An 11,421-nucleotide genomic window follows, 5' to 3' on the forward strand; every position below is an offset into this window, starting at 1 on the left:
CTTTCGGTCGACTCGGACCGAAATTTTCACAAGTGTCCCGTCGCGCCGCACCGGGGGTCGGTCCGTCCGCCGTCGACCCATCGGCCCCGGGACGCGGCGCATTGCCTTTCGGTCGACTCGGAACGAAACTTCATCGAGTCCCGTCGGCCCGTATAGTCTCCAAGACGCCGCGCATCGCCTTTCGGTCGACTCGGACCGAAATTTTTACAAGTCCCGTCGGCCCGGATCGACTCCGGGACGCCGCGCATCGCCTTTCGGTCGACTCGGAACGAAACTTCATCGAGTCCCGTCGGCCCGTATAGTCTCCAAGACGCCGCGCATCGCCTTTCGGTCGACTCGGACCGAAATTTTTACAAGTCCCGTCGGCCCGGATCGACTCCGGGACGCCGCGCATCGCCTTTCGGTCGACTCGGACCGAAATTTTTACAAGTCCCGTCGGCCCGGATCGACTCCGGAACGCCGCGCATCGCCTTTCGGTCGACTCGGACCGAAATTTTTACAAGTCCCGTCGGCCCGGATCGACTCCGGGACGCCGCGCATCGCCTTTCGGTCGACTCGGACCGAAATTTTTACAAGTCCCGTCGGCCCGGATCGACTCCGGAACGCCGCGCATCGCCTTTCGGTCGACTCGGACCGAAATTTTTACAAGTCCCGTCCGCCCGGATCGACTCCGGAACGCCGCGCATCGCCTTTCGGTCGACTCGGACCGAAATTTTTACAAGTCCCGTCGGCCCGGATCGACTCCGGGACGCCGCGCATCGCCTTTCGGTCGACTCGGACCGTAATTTTTACAAGTCCCGTCGGCCCGGATCGACTCCGGGACGCCGCGCATCGCCTTTCGGTCGACTCGGACCGAAATTTTTACAAGTCCCGTCGGCCCGGATCGACTCCGGGACGCCGCGCATCGCCTTTCGGTCGACTCGGACCGTAATTTTTACAAGTCCCGTCGGCCCGGATCGACTCCGGGACGCCGCGCATCGCCTTTCGGTCGGCTCGGACCGAAATTTTTACAAGTCCCGTCGGCCCGGATCGACTCCGGGACGCCGCGCATCGCCTTTCGGTCGACTCGGACCGAAATTTTTACAAGTCCCGTCGGCCCGGATCGACTCCGGGACGCCGCGCATCGCCTTTCGGTCGACTCGGACCGAAATTTTTACAAGTCCCGTCGGCCCGGATCGACTCCGGAACGCCGCGCATCGCCTTTCGGTCGACTCGGACCGAAATTTTTACAAGTCCCGTCGGCCCGGATCGACTCCGGGACGCCGCGCATCGCCTTTCGGTCGACTCGGACCGTAATTTTTACAAGTCCCGTCGGCCCGGATCGACTCCGGGACGCCGCGCATCGCCTTTCGGTCGACTCGGACCGAAATTTTTACAAGTTCCGTCGGCCCGGATCGACTCGGGGAGGCCGCGCGTCGCCGCGCGTCGCCTCTCGGTCGACTCGGACCGAAATTTTCACAAGTGTCCCGTCGCGCCGCACCGGGGGTCGGTCCGTCCGCCGTCGACCCATCGGCCCCGGGACGCGGCGCATTGCCTTTCGGTCGACTCGGAACGAAACTTCATCGAGTCCCGTCGGCCCGTATAGTCTCCAAGACGCCGCGCATCGCCTTTCGGTCGACTCGGACCGAAATTTTTACAAGTCCCGTCGGCCCGGATCGACTCCGGGACGCCGCGCATCGCCTTTCGGTCGACTCGGAACGAAACTTCATCGAGTCCCGTCGGCCCGTATAGTCTCCAAGACGCCGCGCATCGCCTTTCGGTCGACTCGGACCGAAATTTTTACAAGTCCCGTCGGCCCGGATCGACTCCGGGACGCCGCGCATCGCCTTTCGGTCGACTCGGACCGAAATTTTTACAAGTCCCGTCGGCCCGGATCGACTCCGGAACGCCGCGCATCGCCTTTCGGTCGACTCGGACCGAAATTTTTACAAGTCCCGTCGGCCCGGATCGACTCCGGGACGCCGCGCATCGCCTTTCGGTCGACTCGGACCGAAATTTTTACAAGTCCCGTCGGCCCGGATCGACTCCGGGACGCCGCGCATCGCCTTTCGGTCGACTCGGACCGAAATTTTTACAAGTCCCGTCCGCCCGGATCGACTCCGGAACGCCGCGCATCGCCTTTCGGTCGACTCGGACCGAAATTTTTACAAGTCCCGTCGGCCCGGATCGACTCCGGGACGCCGCGCATCGCCTTTCGGTCGACTCGGACCGTAATTTTTACAAGTCCCGTCGGCCCGGATCGACTCCGGGACGCCGCGCATCGCCTTTCGGTCGACTCGGACCGAAATTTTTACACGTCCCGTCGGCCCGGATCGACTCCGGGACGCCGCGCATCGCCTTTCGGTCGACTCGGACCGTAATTTTTACAAGTCCCGTCGGCCCGGATCGACTCCGGGACGCCGCGCATCGCCTTTCGGTCGACTCGGACCGAAATTTTTACAAGTCCCGTCGGCCCGGATCGACTCCGGGACGCCGCGCATCGCCTTTCGGTCGGCTCGGACCGAAATTTTTACAAGTCCCGTCGGCCCGGATCGACTCCGGGACGCCGCGCATCGCCTTTCGGTCGACTCGGACCGAAATTTTTACAAGTTCCGTCGGCCCGGATCGACTCCGGGACGCCGCGCATCGCCTTTCGGTCGACTCGGAACGAAACTTCATCGAGTCCCGTCGGCCCGTATAGTCTCCAAGACGCCGCGCATCGCCTTTCGGTCGACTCGGACCGAAATTTTTACAAGTCCCGTCGGCCCGGATCGACTCCGGGACGCCGCGCATCGCCTTTCGGTCGACTCGGACCGTAATTTTCACAAGTCCCGTCGGCCCGGATCGACTCCGGGACGCCGCGCATCGCCTTTCGGTCGACTCGGACCGAAATTTTTACAAGTCCCGTCGGCCCGGATCGACTCCGGGACGCCGCGCATCGCCTTTCGGTCGACTCGGACCGTAATTTTTACAAGTCCCGTCGGCCCGGATCGACTCCGGGACGCCGCGCATCGCCTTTCGGTCGACTCGGACCGAAATTTTTACAAGTTCCGTCGGCCCGGATCGACTCGGGGAGGCCGCGCGTCGCCGCGCGTCGCCTCTCGGTCGACTCGGACCGAAATTTTCACAAGTGTCCCGTCGCGCCGCACCGGGGGTCGGTCCGTCCGCCGTCGACCCATCGGCCCCGGGACGCGGCGCATTGCCTTTCGGTCGACTCGGAACGAAACTTCATCGAGTCCCGTCGGCCCGTATAGTCTCCAAGACGCCGCGCATCGCCTTTCGGTCGACTCGGACCGAAATTTTTACAAGTCCCGTCGGCCCGGATCGACTCCGGGACGCCGCGCATCGCCTTTCGGTCGACTCGGAACGAAACTTCATCGAGTCCCGTCGGCCCGTATAGTCTCCAAGACGCCGCGCATCGCCTTTCGGTCGACTCGGACCGAAATTTTTACAAGTCCCGTCGGCCCGGATCGACTCCGGGACGCCGCGCATCGCCTTTCGGTCGACTCGGACCGAAATTTTTACAAGTCCCGTCGGCCCGGATCGACTCCGGAACGCCGCGCATCGCCTTTCGGTCGACTCGGACCGAAATTTTTACAAGTCCCGTCGGCCCGGATCGACTCCGGGACGCCGCGCATCGCCTTTCGGTCGACTCGGACCGAAATTTTTACAAGTCCCGTCGGCCCGGATCGACTCCGGGACGCCGCGCATCGCCTTTCGGTCGACTCGGACCGAAATTTTTACAAGTCCCGTCCGCCCGGATCGACTCCGGAACGCCGCGCATCGCCTTTCGGTCGACTCGGACCGAAATTTTTACAAGTCCCGTCGGCCCGGATCGACTCCGGGACGCCGCGCATCGCCTTTCGGTCGACTCGGACCGTAATTTTTACAAGTCCCGTCGGCCCGGATCGACTCCGGGACGCCGCGCATCGCCTTTCGGTCGACTCGGACCGAAATTTTTACACGTCCCGTCGGCCCGGATCGACTCCGGGACGCCGCGCATCGCCTTTCGGTCGACTCGGACCGTAATTTTTACAAGTCCCGTCGGCCCGGATCGACTCCGGGACGCCGCGCATCGCCTTTCGGTCGACTCGGACCGAAATTTTTACAAGTCCCGTCGGCCCGGATCGACTCCGGGACGCCGCGCATCGCCTTTCGGTCGGCTCGGACCGAAATTTTTACAAGTCCCGTCGGCCCGGATCGACTCCGGGACGCCGCGCATCGCCTTTCGGTCGACTCGGACCGAAATTTTTACAAGTTCCGTCGGCCCGGATCGACTCCGGGACGCCGCGCATCGCCTTTCGGTCGACTCGGAACGAAACTTCATCGAGTCCCGTCGGCCCGTATAGTCTCCAAGACGCCGCGCATCGCCTTTCGGTCGACTCGGACCGAAATTTTTACAAGTCCCGTCGGCCCGGATCGACTCCGGGACGCCGCGCATCGCCTTTCGGTCGACTCGGACCGTAATTTTCACAAGTCCCGTCGGCCCGGATCGACTCCGGGACGCCGCGCATCGCCTTTCGGTCGACTCGGACCGAAATTTTTACAAGTTCCGTCGGCCCGGATCGACTCGGGGAGGCCGCGCGTCGCCGCGCGTCGCCTCTCGGTCGACTCGGACCGAAATTTTCACAAGTGTCCCGTCGCGCCGCACCGGGGGTCGGTCCGTCCGCCGTCGACCCATCGGCCCCGGGACGCGGCGCATTGCCTTTCGGTCGACTCGGAACGAAACTTCATCGAGTCCCGTCGGCCCGTATAGTCTCCAAGACGCCGCGCATCGCCTTTCGGTCGACTCGGACCGAAATTTTTACAAGTCCCGTCGGCCCGGATCGACTCCGGGACGCCGCGCATCGCCTTTCGGTCGACTCGGAACGAAACTTCATCGAGTCCCGTCGGCCCGTATAGTCTCCAAGACGCCGCGCATCGCCTTTCGGTCGACTCGGACCGAAATTTTTACAAGTCCCGTCGGCCCGGATCGACTCCGGGACGCCGCGCATCGCCTTTCGGTCGACTCGGACCGAAATTTTTACAAGTCCCGTCGGCCCGGATCGACTCCGGAACGCCGCGCATCGCCTTTCGGTCGACTCGGACCGAAATTTTTACAAGTCCCGTCGGCCCGGATCGACTCCGGGACGCCGCGCATCGCCTTTCGGTCGACTCGGACCGAAATTTTTACAAGTCCCGTCGGCCCGGATCGACTCCGGAACGCCGCGCATCGCCTTTCGGTCGACTCGGACCGAAATTTTTACAAGTCCCGTCCGCCCGGATCGACTCCGGAACGCCGCGCATCGCCTTTCGGTCGACTCGGACCGAAATTTTTACAAGTCCCGTCGGCCCGGATCGACTCCGGGACGCCGCGCATCGCCTTTCGGTCGACTCGGACCGTAATTTTTACAAGTCCCGTCGGCCCGGATCGACTCCGGGACGCCGCGCATCGCCTTTCGGTCGACTCGGACCGAAATTTTTACAAGTCCCGTCGGCCCGGATCGACTCCGGGACGCCGCGCATCGCCTTTCGGTCGACTCGGACCGTAATTTTTACAAGTCCCGTCGGCCCGGATCGACTCCGGGACGCCGCGCATCGCCTTTCGGTCGGCTCGGACCGAAATTTTTACAAGTCCCGTCGGCCCGGATCGACTCCGGGACGCCGCGCATCGCCTTTCGGTCGACTCGGACCGAAATTTTTACAAGTCCCGTCGGCCCGGATCGACTCCGGGACGCCGCGCATCGCCTTTCGGTCGACTCGGACCGAAATTTTTACAAGTCCCGTCGGCCCGGATCGACTCCGGAACGCCGCGCATCGCCTTTCGGTCGACTCGGACCGAAATTTTTACAAGTCCCGTCGGCCCGGATCGACTCCGGGACGCCGCGCATCGCCTTTCGGTCGACTCGGACCGTAATTTTTACAAGTCCCGTCGGCCCGGATCGACTCCGGGACGCCGCGCATCGCCTTTCGGTCGACTCGGACCGAAATTTTTACAAGTCCCGTCGGCCCGGATCGACTCCGGGACGCCGCGCATCGCCTTTCGGTCGACTCGGACCGTAATTTTTACAAGTCATGTCGGCCCGGATCGACTCCGGGACGCCGCGCATCGCCTTTCGGTCGACTCGGACCGAAATTTTTACAAGTCCCGTCGGCCCGGATCGACTCCGGGACGCCGCGCATCGCCTTTCGGTCGGCTCGGACCGAAATTTTTACAAGTCCCGTCGGCCCGGATCGACTCCGGGACGCCGCGCATCGCCTTTCGGTCGACTCGGACCGAAATTTTTACAAGTCCCGTCGGCCCGGATCGACTCCGGGACGCCGCGCATCGCCTTTCGGTCGACTCGGACCGAAATTTTTACAAGTCCCGTCGGCCCGGATCGACTCCGGAACGCCGCGCATCGCCTTTCGGTCGACTCGGACCGAAATTTTTACAAGTCCCGTCGGCCCGGATCGACTCCGGGACGCCGCGCATCGCCTTTCGGTCGACTCGGACCGTAATTTTTACAAGTCCCGTCGGCCCGGATCGACTCCGGGACGCCGCGCATCGCCTTTCGGTCGACTCGGACCGAAATTTTTACAAGTCCCGTCGGCCCGGATCGACTCCGGGACGCCGCGCATCGCCTTTCGGTCGACTCGGACCGAAATTTTTACAAGTTCCGTCGGCCCGGATCGACTCCGGGACGCCGCGCATCGCCTTTCGGTCGACTCGGAACGAAACTTCATCGAGTCCCGTCGGCCCGTATAGTCTCCAAGACGCCGCGCATCGCCTTTCGGTCGACTCGGACCGAAATTTTCACAAGTGTCCCGTCGCGCCGCACCGGGGGTCGGTCCGTCCGCCGTCGACCCATCGGCCCCGGGACGCGGCGCATTGCCTTTCGGTCGACTCGGAACGAAACTTCATCGAGTCCCGTCGGCCCGTATAGTCTCCAAGACGCCGCGCATCGCCTTTCGGTCGACTCGGACCGAAATTTTTACAAGTCCCGTCGGCCCGGATCGACTCCGGGACGCCGCGCATCGCCTTTCGGTCGACTCGGAACGAAACTTCATCGAGTCCCGTCGGCCCGTATAGTCTCCAAGACGCCGCGCATCGCCTTTCGGTCGACTCGGACCGAAATTTTTACAAGTCCCGTCGGCCCGGATCGACTCCGGGACGCCGCGCATCGCCTTTCGGTCGACTCGGACCGAAATTTTTACAAGTCCCGTCGGCCCGGATCGACTCCGGAACGCCGCGCATCGCCTTTCGGTCGACTCGGACCGAAATTTTTACAAGTCCCGTCGGCCCGGATCGACTCCGGGACGCCGCGCATCGCCTTTCGGTCGACTCGGACCGAAATTTTTACAAGTCCCGTCGGCCCGGATCGACTCCGGAACGCCGCGCATCGCCTTTCGGTCGACTCGGACCGAAATTTTTACAAGTCCCGTCCGCCCGGATCGACTCCGGAACGCCGCGCATCGCCTTTCGGTCGACTCGGACCGAAATTTTTACAAGTCCCGTCGGCCCGGATCGACTCCGGGACGCCGCGCATCGCCTTTCGGTCGACTCGGACCGTAATTTTTACAAGTCCCGTCGGCCCGGATCGACTCCGGGACGCCGCGCATCGCCTTTCGGTCGACTCGGACCGAAATTTTTACAAGTCCCGTCGGCCCGGATCGACTCCGGGACGCCGCGCATCGCCTTTCGGTCGACTCGGACCGTAATTTTTACAAGTCCCGTCGGCCCGGATCGACTCCGGGACGCCGCGCATCGCCTTTCGGTCGGCTCGGACCGAAATTTTTACAAGTCCCGTCGGCCCGGATCGACTCCGGGACGCCGCGCATCGCCTTTCGGTCGACTCGGACCGAAATTTTTACAAGTCCCGTCGGCCCGGATCGACTCCGGGACGCCGCGCATCGCCTTTCGGTCGACTCGGACCGAAATTTTTACAAGTCCCGTCGGCCCGGATCGACTCCGGAACGCCGCGCATCGCCTTTCGGTCGACTCGGACCGAAATTTTTACAAGTCCCGTCGGCCCGGATCGACTCCGGGACGCCGCGCATCGCCTTTCGGTCGACTCGGACCGTAATTTTTACAAGTCCCGTCGGCCCGGATCGACTCCGGGACGCCGCGCATCGCCTTTCGGTCGACTCGGACCGAAATTTTTACAAGTTCCGTCGGCCCGGATCGACTCGGGGAGGCCGCGCGTCGCCGCGCGTCGCCTCTCGGTCGACTCGGACCGAAATTTTCACAAGTGTCCCGTCGCGCCGCACCGGGGGTCGGTCCGTCCGCCGTCGACCCATCGGCCCCGGGACGCGGCGCATTGCCTTTCGGTCGACTCGGAACGAAACTTCATCGAGTCCCGTCGGCCCGTATAGTCTCCAAGACGCCGCGCATCGCCTTTCGGTCGACTCGGACCGAAATTTTTACAAGTCCCGTCGGCCCGGATCGACTCCGGGACGCCGCGCATCGCCTTTCGGTCGACTCGGAACGAAACTTCATCGAGTCCCGTCGGCCCGTATAGTCTCCAAGACGCCGCGCATCGCCTTTCGGTCGACTCGGACCGAAATTTTTACAAGTCCCGTCGGCCCGGATCGACTCCGGGACGCCGCGCATCGCCTTTCGGTCGACTCGGACCGAAATTTTTACAAGTCCCGTCGGCCCGGATCGACTCCGGAACGCCGCGCATCGCCTTTCGGTCGACTCGGACCGAAATTTTTACAAGTCCCGTCGGCCCGGATCGACTCCGGGACGCCGCGCATCGCCTTTCGGTCGACTCGGACCGAAATTTTCACAAGTCCCGTCGGCCCGGATCGACTCCGGGACGCCGCGCATCGCCTTTCGGTCGACTCGGACCGAAATTTTTACAAGTCCCGTCCGCCCGGATCGACTCCGGAACGCCGCGCATCGCCTTTCGGTCGACTCGGACCGAAATTTTTACAAGTCCCGTCGGCCCGGATCGACTCCGGGACGCCGCGCATCGCCTTTCGGTCGACTCGGACCGTAATTTTTACAAGTCCCGTCGGCCCGGATCGACTCCGGGACGCCGCGCATCGCCTTTCGGTCGACTCGGACCGAAATTTTTACACGTCCCGTCGGCCCGGATCGACTCCGGGACGCCGCGCATCGCCTTTCGGTCGACTCGGACCGTAATTTTTACAAGTCCCGTCGGCCCGGATCGACTCCGGGACGCCGCGCATCGCCTTTCGGTCGACTCGGACCGAAATTTTTACAAGTCCCGTCGGCCCGGATCGACTCCGGGACGCCGCGCATCGCCTTTCGGTCGGCTCGGACCGAAATTTTTACAAGTCCCGTCGGCCCGGATCGACTCCGGGACGCCGCGCATCGCCTTTCGGTCGACTCGGACCGAAATTTTTACAAGTTCCGTCGGCCCGGATCGACTCCGGGACGCCGCGCATCGCCTTTCGGTCGACTCGGAACGAAACTTCATCGAGTCCCGTCGGCCCGTATAGTCTCCAAGACGCCGCGCATCGCCTTTCGGTCGACTCGGACCGAAATTTTTACAAGTCCCGTCGGCCCGGATCGACTCCGGGACGCCGCGCATCGCCTTTCGGTCGACTCGGACCGTAATTTTCACAAGTCCCGTCGGCCCGGATCGACTCCGGGACGCCGCGCATCGCCTTTCGGTCGACTCGGACCGAAATTTTTACAAGTCCCGTCGGCCCGGATCGACTCCGGGACGCCGCGCATCGCCTTTCGGTCGACTCGGACCGTAATTTTTACAAGTCCCGTCGGCCCGGATCGACTCCGGGACGCCGCGCATCGCCTTTCGGTCGACTCGGACCGAAATTTTTACAAGTTCCGTCGGCCCGGATCGACTCGGGGAGGCCGCGCGTCGCCGCGCGTCGCCTCTCGGTCGACTCGGACCGAAATTTTCACAAGTGTCCCGTCGCGCCGCACCGGGGGTCGGTCCGTCCGCCGTCGACCCATCGGCCCCGGGACGCGGCGCATTGCCTTTCGGTCGACTCGGAACGAAACTTCATCGAGTCCCGTCGGCCCGTATAGTCTCCAAGACGCCGCGCATCGCCTTTCGGTCGACTCGGACCGAAATTTTTACAAGTCCCGTCGGCCCGGATCGACTCCGGGACGCCGCGCATCGCCTTTCGGTCGACTCGGAACGAAACTTCATCGAGTCCCGTCGGCCCGTATAGTCTCCAAGACGCCGCGCATCGCCTTTCGGTCGACTCGGACCGAAATTTTTACAAGTCCCGTCGGCCCGGATCGACTCCGGGACGCCGCGCATCGCCTTTCGGTCGACTCGGACCGAAATTTTTACAAGTCCCGTCGGCCCGGATCGACTCCGGAACGCCGCGCATCGCCTTTCGGTCGACTCGGACCGAAATTTTTACAAGTCCCGTCGGCCCGGATCGACTCCGGGACGCCGCGCATCGCCTTTCGGTCGACTCGGACCGAAATTTTTACAAGTCCCGTCGGCCCGGATCGACTCCGGGACGCCGCGCATCGCCTTTCGGTCGACTCGGACCGAAATTTTTACAAGTCCCGTCCGCCCGGATCGACTCCGGAACGCCGCGCATCGCCTTTCGGTCGACTCGGACCGAAATTTTTACAAGTCCCGTCGGCCCGGATCGACTCCGGGACGCCGCGCATCGCCTTTCGGTCGACTCGGACCGTAATTTTTACAAGTCCCGTCGGCCCGGATCGACTCCGGGACGCCGCGCATCGCCTTTCGGTCGACTCGGACCGAAATTTTTACACGTCCCGTCGGCCCGGATCGACTCCGGGACGCCGCGCATCGCCTTTCGGTCGACTCGGACCGTAATTTTTACAAGTCCCGTCGGCCCGGATCGACTCCGGGACGCCGCGCATCGCCTTTCGGTCGACTCGGACCGAAATTTTTACAAGTCCCGTCGGCCCGGATCGACTCCGGGACGCCGCGCATCGCCTTTCGGTCGGCTCGGACCGAAATTTTTACAAGTCCCGTCGGCCCGGATCGACTCCGGGACGCCGCGCATCGCCTTTCGGTCGACTCGGACCGAAATTTTTACAAGTTCCGTCGGCCCGGATCGACTCCGGGACGCCGCGCATCGCCTTTCGGTCGACTCGGAACGAAACTTCATCGAGTCCCGTCGGCCCGTATAGTCTCCAAGACGCCGCGCATCGCCTTTCGGTCGACTCGGACCGAAATTTTTACAAGTCCCGTCGGCCCGGATCGACTCCGGGACGCCGCGCATCGCCTTTCGGTCGACTCGGACCGTAATTTTCACAAGTCCCGTCGGCCCGGATCGACTCCGGGACGCCGCGCATCGCCTTTCGGTCGACTCGGACCGAAATTTTTACAAGTTCCGTCGGCCCGGATCGACTCGGGGAGGCCGCGCGTCGCCGCGCGTCGCCTCTCGGTCGACTCGGACCGAAATTTTCACAAGTGTCCCGTCGCGCCGCACCGGGGGTCGGTCCGTCCGCCGTCGACCCATCGGCCCCGGGACGCGGCGCATTGCCTTTCGGTC

The sequence above is a fragment of the Neodiprion virginianus genome, chromosome 4 (assembly GCF_021901495.1).
Source record: "Neodiprion virginianus isolate iyNeoVirg1 chromosome 4, iyNeoVirg1.1, whole genome shotgun sequence".
NCBI lineage: Eukaryota > Metazoa > Arthropoda > Insecta > Hymenoptera > Diprionidae > Neodiprion > Neodiprion virginianus.